This window comes from Phlebotomus argentipes, unplaced genomic scaffold (genome assembly GCF_947086385.1).
Source record: "Phlebotomus argentipes unplaced genomic scaffold, Phlebotomus argentipes genome assembly contig_6, whole genome shotgun sequence".
NCBI lineage: Eukaryota > Metazoa > Arthropoda > Insecta > Diptera > Psychodidae > Phlebotomus > Phlebotomus argentipes.
In genome coordinates this window covers 44,766-57,327 of record NW_026776145.1, presented here as the reverse complement: position 1 = coordinate 57,327, position 12,562 = coordinate 44,766, and the positions used below count along the sequence as shown (strand labels likewise).

General features: G+C 34.0%; 1 protein-coding gene across 5 annotated transcripts in view; it reads left to right on the top strand.

Moving 5' to 3' along the window:
• Nucleotides 1-12,562, top strand: part of LOC132264950 (protein winged eye) — a 72,581-nt gene that overhangs the window by 16,670 nt on the left and 43,349 nt on the right. For 3 of the 5 annotated variants that reach the window (XM_059765335.1, XM_059765327.1, XM_059765304.1), the window contains exon 2: nucleotides 8,316-8,345. The exons of 1 other annotated variant lie outside the window; for it this stretch is intronic. The gene's annotated coding sequence lies outside the window, so the exon portion shown is untranslated. Of the gene's footprint in view, nucleotides 1-8,315; nucleotides 8,350-12,562 lie in introns of all 5 variants that reach the window. One more of the 5 variants, XM_059765312.1, reaches the window with a different exon arrangement.

Sequence of the window (12,562 nt, the reverse complement as noted above, 5' to 3'; positions counted from 1 at the left end):
TGGCAGCATACCAAAATGTGAAGAAAGTTGTCTCATGTGCCTCTTTAGTATCGCACCACGGAGCTGGTGTGTAATAAAAACACTCTCAGCATTAACTCAACGTATTAATAAGCGGGAAACGATCACATGCATACGGAGGAAAATCAATAAATCCCATAATTTCGCCCGTTTCTTTAGAAGTAGCACTGAAAAAGGGAAAATAAGGGCGGGAAACTGTCACAAATTATATAAATGTCGCTGGTGACACATCTAGTGAATGGTTTATAAATCAATTGGCCATATTCCTGGCATTCATCAGAAGTATACCCTTCGCTTACCCGATCTCATCGCCTCTACAAACGACGATGATTGTACTTATCTCTACACATTGCACTTGGCACGACCGGGGCAAGAAGTCGGTACACACAGTGTGTGTCATGTCGCATTAAAAGCCACTGTAGAAAGAAAAATTACTTGGGATGAATTAAAGACAAGAGGCCGTGTGGGAGGGGGGTTAAATGAGCGGACCAATGCCGAATAACATACGTTCAGGATCCATCCCCGTAGATCTTCCAATGGATGGCACGTGCTCAGCTAAAATGGGAGTTTTGCCAAATGCCTTGGAACCACGAGTATACCCCCGTGAATAAATATATTGGAGTAATTAAATCAGCTATTGTCCCCTCCGATATTGAGGACACGTTTGCTGGTGGTGAGCATGGTGAAAACAATCTCATATCGTGGTTCATCCACCTCCTCCAGATTTGATTTATCTTCGAACGTCGAGTATTTGCTACAGTGAAGAAGTTTTGAGTGGCCACTTCAAATCTTTCCCACAATTCTTCATCGTGATCAGGAGAGATGACTCTCACCCTGTTTCATCCATGCTTAACGTGAATACTGAATACGTCCATTCATCAATTTTTTAAAAGAAAATAAATTTTCTCTACTTCGATTGATTTATAAAACACAAAAACAGAGAATCTATGCATGTGACGAAATAAAATTAAAGCTTTAGATCTATAAAATTTTATTTAAAGATTTAGATTAGATTCTATTTTAAACTCTAAACGTTATTGATCACATAATTTAATAAATTTACAAATAAGGATTATTAAATTCTAATTAGTTCAGTTATTTCTAAATAGGAAAAGCAATGTTCTCACCTGTGTACAGGTTACAGTTAAAAAGAAAAAAAAAGATAACCTTGTTTTTTGATGATCAAATCTGCTCTTCGAATAAGATATGTACGAGGCCAGAAATCACTATTTTAAGGAGTTCGGATGTCACATCATAGTTTAGTTCTACTTTTGGATTAAATTTTCCTTATCATAAGTCTTTAAACCAAAACAGTTAAAACAAAAGATTTCACGTGAACTATAAGCTATATCCGATGGAATGATCACTAAAAGTTATTTCATTTGATTGTCATATAAATGAAGAACTTTCGCCTTATTCTTATTGAGTTATTTCAGTTGTTACTCCATTAAAGTTATTTTCCTATGACGAATATATTTAGGAAAGAATAGATTTATTTCGTCTGAACTCACGTAGTAGTTGTTAACGTTTCTCTTTTCTCGGAGGGTGAACACAAAGGGTCAGGAAAAGGGACCAAGAAGAAATATTCTCGGTGACGATTGCAGTGTCAACGAGTTGATTCTCAACTGCCTACTAGGATGCTATAATCATATGTTGAGTCATTTGAAAAAAATATCTCTCTTTAAAAATAATTATTCGAATGGTACTAACATAAATTACACTATTTCACGTGAACAATTTCATCAAATACTTTAATCAAGTGCAATTCTCAGGTCTTCCCTTGTTATCTCTTACACATTTCCGATATCTGTTCCCCATCGTTAATGGTATGAAAGACAGATAAGTAAAATCATAAGCGGTCTTTTTTCTCTAGTGGTTGTGTTCTTCCTATGTCTCAACTATATATGTCTAAGCTATAGGTATGCTAAGACAAACCGGAAATTAAATACATAATAAATTTCATTTACCCTTTGGCTTTTTTTGTACCTCACTGCAAAATGCAATTCCGTCCTACTTTTGAAGCAGTCTTCACTCCACCTTTATCCACTTTGCGAATGGTATAAGTCCTTACACCTATATACAAACATACATATAGCATTTACTTATAATATATTGATGGTGAAAACGCACCGCCCATTTGAAGCTTGCGTTTTATATACGCGATGTGCATTCATAAATTGCATTTTGCAATTCGCTATTTCGCCCTCCTCAATCATGCACTTGGAAATTTTTACATGCAAAGCAGTGAGAAATTGGAGCACAGCCCATATAAATGCTAATAAAGAAGTCTCCTGACTTTGAATGCTGCTCGCAGAGTATTATACAAAACTTTTTTACCCTTCCTTCCCCTTAGAAAACCTCGTATCCAAACCATGGTTTATACATATATTGGCAGCAGACACCCCGAATAAACCGATATTTCAGTATACTTTCGACCCTTTCGACACAATTCCTAACATTGTGGTTTCGGGATGACTGGGAAGTTTGGAAAGTTTCTTTAAAAGAGAAAATTGATTTGTCAGAAACAAATGGTTTTGTTGCAGCATCTTGCAAAAAATAAAAACAAATTTACAAAATGTTTAAAATTCCTTTTTTCCAAAAAAGAGCAAAAACTGTACATTTCATTTTGATTTTAGGCAATTAATGTCGAAATGTATGTATTATTTTTTCACAATTATTAGCTAATAGTTTAAATTTAAATAACCTTGCACTTATAAAATTAAAAAAAAAACAATTATCGGGCTTTATGACATATGTACTTTTGTCATTTTTATTTATGCTCTTGCTACTTATAAACTTGCTATGCACTGTATGAGGAAGAAAAATTTTACAATAGTGCAAAGATTGATTGTTTCCTTTGACAAGGTGAATCATTGCAATTTCTCTTTGTAATGGGAATGAGGGAATACAAGTTCGCCTTTACACTGTATATAAGATATGCAGTTATTGTAGTTTTGGAGATAGCTAAAATGAATTTACCGGTGACGGTTCTCAACAGAGAAATTTTGCAAGGACTTTACATTATAATCTTTGTGACAGCTCAAATTTCCTTCTTGAAACGCAGTGTCGGTAGACAATTTTACCTTCTTCATGATTATTCACAATTTTATCATAATATCGCGTCATTGTTCTCACTTTATCTTCTTCTGACACGAGATATCTGTGGCAGAAGTGTGATAAATCCTTTCGAATCATACAGTTTGTCATTCTCTTCTTCATTTTTTCCCTAACTTCTCTCTTTATAAACAAAGGTCTGGCATTTCTTAAGGGTGAAGACATTACTTCAGTAAAGGAGGTTAGAAGAGAAAAAAAAAACACTAGGATAAATGTAAACTCATTCGCATTTGGAAACAACAAATAAAGTCACCCCCCGACTCTGCTTCCCGAGTCCTATGAGAGATAAAAAACTCAATGGGAGGCACTCAAGGAAATTTTATTAAAGTTAAAACGTTTCTGACATGGAAATTAGGAAAAATGAGTTTCTCTCTTTATACGGTGATGGAGAATAAAAGGAAAATTTAAAACCATCCCCCACTTATCGACCAGAAAACAATGTTTTGCCACAGAATACAGGGAGAATGAGTATTCTGTCACCCCTGTAGAATTTGTCTCTTCCTCTCCAGTTCCATTTCATTCTGTGAGGCAAATGAAAAGGGAAGGTTTTTATTTCGCTCTTCGGAATTAAAATTAATTGTATGGTGACAGTATACTTGCTTTAAATATCAAATAACAGAGAATAATGTATTCGATATTTAAGGTGGACTGTACAGAAAGAAGCTGCCTAAATTAAACTGAAGAAGTATACATTTAACTCAAGTTTCTTTAACGTGCTATTGACACAGACGTTTAATTAGATTCCTACAAATGGGTGTTCTACCAATTTTCTCTCAATACTGAAATTAAAATATTTTATTGCACTTTGAATTTAAAGTCAAAAGTATGTAAATTCTATGGATTTTAATCATTGAAACATCTTTATCTAAAATTCAATTGCGATGATCCATTTGTAATTGCTTTGGTAAATCTTAGAGATCAATTTTGAGAGAAACATCCGCTATGCCAGACAGATGAATATTTAAACACATCGCTAACAAAATATAGCAGGCTTTATAATTTACATAGTATATAATTTACATTCGTCGGAACTTACAATACATAATTTTCAATTATATGCATGCGACAGAATATGCTAAAACAATTTAATTACATTCCTAAAGGCGCAATATCCTAATGAAAAGAGATTAAATTGGTAAATGTTGCACTGTTACACTCATCATAATTTCTCTTTATACATATAGAAGGGGTAGTTTGTTAGATGGGATTTCTATTGACATATCCTCATATATTCAGTGTGTTTGCAAAGTACAAATGTGTAATATCCCTCAGTAGGAAAAATTATTTGTGGTGAAAAAATTTTACTTCATACTTTTAGTTTATTAAAACGCGATTTTATAGTTCTAACATATATTTCTAGATTAATATTGTATGTAGATTCTAATAATTATTGTTGCTTAAGCTTGATGTTTTTTTTTGTTAAGACACAGTACACCAATACTAAATCCTTCCTTACTAAATAATTAAATTTTACAAAATATTTGTACCATTATGTTAATCAATAACATAATTTCAATGTTTGTATAATCAAAGGACGACACCGGTTCTAAATTCAATCAATTATACAAAATTGTTATAATCAAAATATTCTCAGCTGACTAAAATAATCATGTAAATATAAATCCTCAACTTGAATATTTTAAACCACATATTCATAATGACGTTAGCCCAATTGTGTTTAAATTTTTAATGAATCCTTGACTGTAGGTATTTCTCATTTTATACATTATTATTGGTATTGGTATCAAAAGGGGAGACTGTTAGGACACATCAACAGAGTTAGCAAAGAGTATTTATTAAAAAAAAAACCTAGCGCTCTCTAACGTGAGAGATAAATTCAAAATAAATAATTTCAGTGGAGGGTGAAAAAGAAATTAAAAGCATTAACCGTATATGAAGCTGTCCTTTTATTGCTGTTAATTGCAAAAATATGCTTCGGGGTGCTTTTGACGGTATGTAAAAAATTAGCTGGATTCTTTTCAAACTCCTGGCATTTTATAATACCTTTCTCAACATCAGGGTCTATTTTCAAAGCTCTAGTATTGTTGGGACATTTTTTGTTCCTTAGTCTGGTAAAAGTACAATGCTTTCTTCGTGTATAATTTATTCACTACAGCTTCCAGCCAGAAGCTTCCACATAATCATAGGTATTGTAGACAAAGAGGGTAGCGTTTTTACATGTCCAACTGAGATTTGAAGGTAGAGAACGTAGAGGTCAAATGATGAGGCAATTGCAAATATATATGAAGAATTGAAAATTCTCATTGGCACAATAATAGAAAAATGGTGTAGGTAGATTTAAACTTACCGTCATAATTATTTAATAAAATTAGCTTTTGCTTCAAATTTCTTGGTTAGTTATTATATTGCCAGTTAGAAAATGTTCACAATTAAAGTAATTAATAACAGACATACCTGTTCACCGATATGGTCAGTATGGGATGTTGTTGTATTAACACAGAGAAACTCCATGGCTCGTGAAATAAGTTTAACTGTTCTTTTCGGGACTTCCTAAAGTTTGGTTTAGACTTTTTTATTCCAACTTCACGCTCTATTTGTCTGTCAATCTTATTTCCAACATAGTTTAGTTTTGCAACCTTATTAGAAAAAACGAGTGTTCCTAGACACATCTACTATTCACCTATCCTTAAAAAATCCGTACACTTCACGGAGTAAGCAAAAGAGTGATGCTTAAAAATTGTCATTTGCCACGCAATCAAACAGACATCAACAAAACACGCTGAACCTGCATAACACCCGCTGCATGCTCTCTCCCAGAACTCGTCTTTAAAAATAACTACTGATGTGCTTCACAATTTACGTACTAATGCTACCACATTGCGGTCTTCTCAACTTCTGTCTGAGTTTGGGCTGTGCCTCGTGATAATGTATGTTGCATTAGCATGTGTGAATTGATCACACATGCTCTTTACAAATCATCATAGTTTCCTATCAAGCAAACATGGTAGCAAAAATATTCTTAAAAACAGAATTATGTCGAATATGTTTTATCAGGCCATTGTGTGCAATTTGAATGTCTTGCTTTATATTCTAACAACAACTAAACAATTTGACCCCAATATAGTACTCATATAATGTCAGAGATTGATGTTCTTGTTCTGGAATAATAAAAAAGATTTTTTCTTTAATTACATAAAGAGTTTATTTGCATGCAGAATTCATTGGGAATATTCAAAATCGTTGAATATATCCTTTTTTGTAAAAACAAGAAGAAAATCTTCTTGTGTTTTTTTACAGTGAAAGAGAAATAAAACGATAAGTAAATAAATTTCTATACAAAGTAAAACATTTCGTGAATATACCAAGACGATGAGTCATATCAGAGTTTCACATCATTAGACTTTTATCAGTAAACCATTCCACCATAATTTCTGTATATTTGTAGAGTAAAATCTCTCATGAAAAATCCCCTTTCATTGATTCCCACTTATCCTGTAGTTAGCGGAAAAATGTATACTCACGCTAAAGCGGGTGTGACTTCATCGGGAGGGTGGGTAGGATAAAAAGGGACTTATTTTTTGGAAATTGATGTTAACTTGGAAACGCAGTCAAGAACCATCCTAATACATTCTTTTCCGTTAACGTTTTCCCCAAAGATTCCAACATGAAAAATCACGGTGAAATGCAAAAATGAATGTATAACTATGGTTATTGAAGAAGAAATACGAGGTATGAAAAGAAACTCAATGGGAAAAGTTTATATAAGAAATTTACAAGTATGCAAAAAGTCTCCACGACTTTCTTGACGAGATCCTTTATTTTGCATCAGGGATCTAAAATGTAAAAAAGGGGAGCAACTTAGAACTTTATATTCGACGAAATTTTCATACATATCCAGAATAAATTCCCTTGATATGGTTTCTCATTTATTATTCCATCAATATTTTAACTGTTCAAATACACATAGAAGAGGAATGCTTTGGAAAAGCAAAAAATGCTAAATATATCTGCAATTCACTTGTCTAGTATTTGCTTCATTTTAATTTTTTTCTATATAATTGAATGAATTGCATGTTGAAATGGAAGATTATTGAGAAAAAGAAGAAAGTATGCGTAAGAAAGTATTTATAAGATGATGAATTATTTATTCAGCAGCAATACCATTGGAATTGAAAAATGTTTAAATTGCTATAGAGCCTACGAATGTGGCACTTTGAAAAAAAGATTACGGAAATGTATTAGGAGAAAAGAATGTATGAATTTGAAAACAATTCTCCTCACAATGTGTGTGATGCCAACCAAAAGATTTTGTGTCAAAGTTTTTTATCCTGCAACTCACAAATCTTAGGGCGTAATTATAAAAGATTTGTTGTACCAATTTAGGTACCACATTTTCCCGTATTCCAAATGCGGATAACTTAACTTAAGCTATTCATCTATCTATTTAAATAACAAATTTTCCCAAATCCGTTGAATATGACTTATTATACAGTTTGTACTTCCTCCGACAAAACCATAGTATTAATTAAATATATGTTCACCCCTCTCAAACCCTTGCTTACCTTATAAACGTATTCTCTTGACCAATAAGGCGGAGCAATAGGCGGCGGTTTCTTCCTCCGGAATGTGCTATTTGATTGCAAATCCCTCTGCTGAAAATATTCAAATTCTCCTCCTCAACATCCAACCCTATTGTTAGGCGCAGGTGAAAAGTTTGCTCCACCAGAGAGCATATTATTCAAGTGTATATAGATATTGTAATGCTGAAAATATGACACCATTGAATGTCGACGATATTCATACAAGTCTGTATCATTGAGAAACATTCATGAAGAAATAATTTATGATACAACGGAAAAGATACTTGAAGATTAATTCATAAGATTAAAGTCATAAAGTTGAGAAAGTGCTAAAAAAAATCTCAAATTGTAAAAAAGACGGTAACCACGGTTAGTGACGAACCATTTGAGACAAGACCTTAGTAAATTCGAAAACAATCGACTACCAAGTCTTGACCAAAGATTAACACGGACGCGATATATGTAATGAGAATCGGCTCTAGCCTAGGCTTTCACCTCGGCCAGTATCACACTAATAAACAAACGCGTGACGATTGTTCTATATAAGCGTATTAAGTTAATTATTAATCGCTTATCAAGCGAAATATGAAAATATTCCAATCTTTTTTGCAATTAACATGCTTTTTCCTTTATCTTTTCTAGGATATTATCAGCCCAACGTTCTGAGCATACGTGAGTAAGATATTTTTGCAATTATACTATAAATTTTTGTTCCCAAATTACTACTTATATTTAACACATTTTACAAACTTGGGATCATTTTGTTTGCCCTAATGTGAGATTTTTCGTAAAAGGGTCGATAAATTTACAGTGAAATTATAGCAATAGAATAGCAGCACAGCTTGATACAATACAATAGCCAAATTTTCTACAGTGGGAAATGGATGGTGATCATTTCTGGATTTGGTGTTTCCTCCGGGTTTACCGTGCAACAATAGAGCAACCACTTGGTAGCCGGGGAGTGGAGCAAATAATTAATAGAATAAATAATTTTAATTATTCACCACCAATTGGGGAGTGGTGAATGGGCAACTCTGGACGTGTATTTATGGGCGGCTGCATTCGATTTGTTAGAACGTCAAGGATGGCAAATGGAGCAGGGGTTGAATTTGGATGTGTCTCTCATTGCAGACAGGGTGTGGAGGTATTTGTGGTGAGATCAGGAAGTGAATTCTAAATCACAAACATATCCCCAGGGGCGATGCTGCTTCCTCTATTGTGGCTTGTTCAAACACACAGATGTATCAATGTCCGGTTGGTCAAATATTGTTAGACTTTAAGGTTTGTAGCTTTTCATCAGCTAATCACCCAAATTCACCCATACATTTCATATGATTGCAAAATATTTGCAGTCCAAGAGTACCAAATGTGTCCTCTACTCCCCATGATTGATTGATCTCACCAAGGGGGTTGTCATTATGCTTTAACTGGATCTATCAAAACTTCGGCACAGGGATGTGAACATTTGATTTTATCCAGAGCATCAAAAGCATAGCTGGTTTTTGTCATTTGCACTCTTTCGTGCATAAACACGTCGCCGACCTTCTATCTAAGCTTTTATTTCAAACACAACTGTCTTAGACATTTCAGTTAATTTCTGCCATGTTCTATAAAGTATCACTTCAAAGGATATGAAGCTATACCTGGAGGCGACAATTAATTAAAGAGAAATATTTTCATCGCAAGGGATACGCTTAAGCTATTACTAAAATTCCACTTCCTTTACACGATTTCAATTTTCCCGAATTCCTACAGCAAGTAGTACAAATTTATTACAGATTGATGAATTTTACATTATGTCTCAAGCATCATGTCATGCAATGTGAATAATTTGATAATATAGAAAGATATAAATTGCTTTCAGCAAGTTTGATAACTGACCGTTGTTTGCTCACAGTTTCTTGCTTTGCAGTTTAATTTTAATGAAACTCTTAAACCAATGGTCTGAATGGTTCTCAAGAATTTGCAGCGAAGTAAAACTCAATAATGAGATTTGTTAAATTAAAATCATTTGCAGGATTTGAGCAAATTGGAAATGAGTGGAGATGATTTGATGTAGTGGAGTTTTCAATGTCTTCGATTCAATTGAGCAATTCTAGAATGAGTAGCGCACTTCTCATTCTTCTGCATGTCAAGTTTTCCTCGACATAAGCGCCATTTTTTCTTATCTAATACAGATGCGTCAGTGTTTGTCTTTCGAAATGGAATTTAATTCCCAAGATGAAGCACTTGGACGTGTGCTTGAGGCAGACGCTTCAAAATTTTCGGGGGGATACCTTCAGAACCCAAAAATATATTTTGGGGAAGTAGAGTCTGGGTGAATGGGGGGGATGGTGGTAGTGAGCTGTCGCTGGGGAACTAGTCCCCAGTGGGTGAATAACCGGAGATGGTGAATTTCATTTCGCTGAGCGTGAGCACACAAGCGTGCATTTCCACGCAAGGAATAACGAGGAGGCAGGAAATTCGGAGCAACTAATGCCAAAATCGGAAGATATCGGGGTTCTATGCTATACGCTCTATTTGAGGGTGTTGCCAGGAGCACTAGAGATGGCGAAGGGAAGCCCCGGGTGGTTCATATTTAAGTAATGATTGTAGAGTTCAGCGTCCCCAGTAAATTACTATGATGCACGGCGTTTACTCACTTCAACTTCATGTGTCTCTAAGCACATGTGCAAATATTTTAGCTTTAATTACTCTGCACATATTTGGCATCAAAATTGCTAACGAAATTTCCTATACTCTTCCACCAATCTGACCGCAGATGAAGTATTTTGCCGCGCTCAGAAGTGCTTTTTGGGAACAAAAAAAGGAAAACTTGAACGCCTCTCTACTACCATCGTGCACCTGAAACTTTAATGGGATAAATTTTGCGATGAGCATTTATCTAAATGAAACACCTGTGAATTAAATGTAAAATTCCTTTACGTGTGGTCTTATCCGCTCATTTCATTTCCACCTTTTACAATTCTCACACTTTGTGCACGTTTTAGGGTGTTTTCTTCTTGAATGAGATACATATATTTTCTATCTGTGTTATCTCTACTTTAGAAACGAGAAAACTCACCAAACTCACTTTTTGTCTGAGATCCCATTGAAATTCTAGGGATGATAAATCCCGTAATTTGATATATAACCGTGATGGAGGAGTTTTTTATGCGTTGATCCAGACGTTGGGGATGAAATACTTGTTGCTATAGGTAACAACTGGCTGTATTTTAATCGAAGAAAATTCACATTCTCACATAGATTCCCATAATCATTTTTTTCGTCAAAGTATCTGATATTAAAGGTGTATATTTATTAATTTTAACTTCTACTAAGCAAGTGTTCATTCCTTCACATGAAATAAATGGGGGTGAAAACACACCCTGTGATGATCCCCTAGCAAGTAGAGTAAAGTGAGCACCAAAGGGTCAAACATGCGGGCATGCTTTTATTAAATCACAATTGAACATGGACTGTAGACAGAAAAATTTTCATTTGTCTCGGTCTTTTCCACTGTCTTTGTGAGGCAAAAAAGTTACCTTAGCATTGGGTAGAAACGATGATAAAAAACATCCCTCGGAATAATTCAATTCAATTATTCCATCAACAATTTTGGGTTCATTTTGATTTTATTGAAGCTGCATGAAGCGGGACTACGGAAACAGCACAAAAACACTTCCTCCTCGAGTGTCACAAGCATTGATGGTGAAGAAAAAAGATTACGTCTTTGATGGGTATGATTAAAGACAGGAATATAGCCTGTATGTGAGGGTTATGTCATTTCCTGGGCGTTATATCTTTCATTCATCAACGAAATCAATACACACAACACTTGAAGGGTTCGTTTCATATATATTTATTTAACCTTCTAGTACAGTCAGATAACACTGAGAGAAAGGGGAGAAGTTATCTAACTCTGCTAGAAGAATTTTTGCAATATCAACAGCTTGTGACTTTCTGAAATACTTTAATGAATGTTCTGTAAAAAATCATAGTGAAACCAACTTTGTTTTATTTGCATTATTTCTTCCCCATTGACAATGCAATAGACAAAAACGACATCTGCACAAAAATTGTTTTTATATTTGTAAAGATATATTAGCACATTTTCAGTTCTCAAACATATAAGTATGAAATAATAGTATACATTGAGTGCCACACATCCGCTGCCCAATTACCCTAAAAGCGTTAAGCAATAATTATAACAAATGTACATTGAGTGCCTATTTTTGTGCAATAGCCCACACTCTTATATAAGTTTGGGATAGTCCACCCAGCCTATACACAAAGTCCACTTGAAAGATCACTGTAAATCCCTCGAGATTTGACAAACGACTTTTCGATTTACATACTTCATAACCCAAATTATCTCTTTTTCCACATCAGGTGAAATATGATTAATATCTTAGACAATAAAAGAGACTAAAAGGACTTAACATCATGCATATTTAACGTCGTCTGAACTGTTTTGATCCTGTAAAACTCCTTAAGCATTATAATATATGTTTTACTTGGTGTACTGAATTCTCCTTTCACTATAGTCATTTTCGTTTCTCGTGAATTTGATAAATCTTTTATATCTTTGACCGCCATAAATATGTAGGTACAACTTCGAGGGTAATGTGGTTTGCAATTTCAAGAGGGGTTGCTATGAAATTTGATATATGTATTTCGGCTCACAGAGTCGCAAAATCAATATAGTAGCCGTACCACTACAACTTAGGATGGTGATATCAATTTGCTAACCAATCTCCTGGAAAATGTATAAGAAGAATTTATATATACATATATTATATAATATATATATATACATATATTATATATATATATATTATATATATATATTATATTATATATATTATATATTGAAACATTACTGAAATTGCTTCCATTCGCCATTAGTC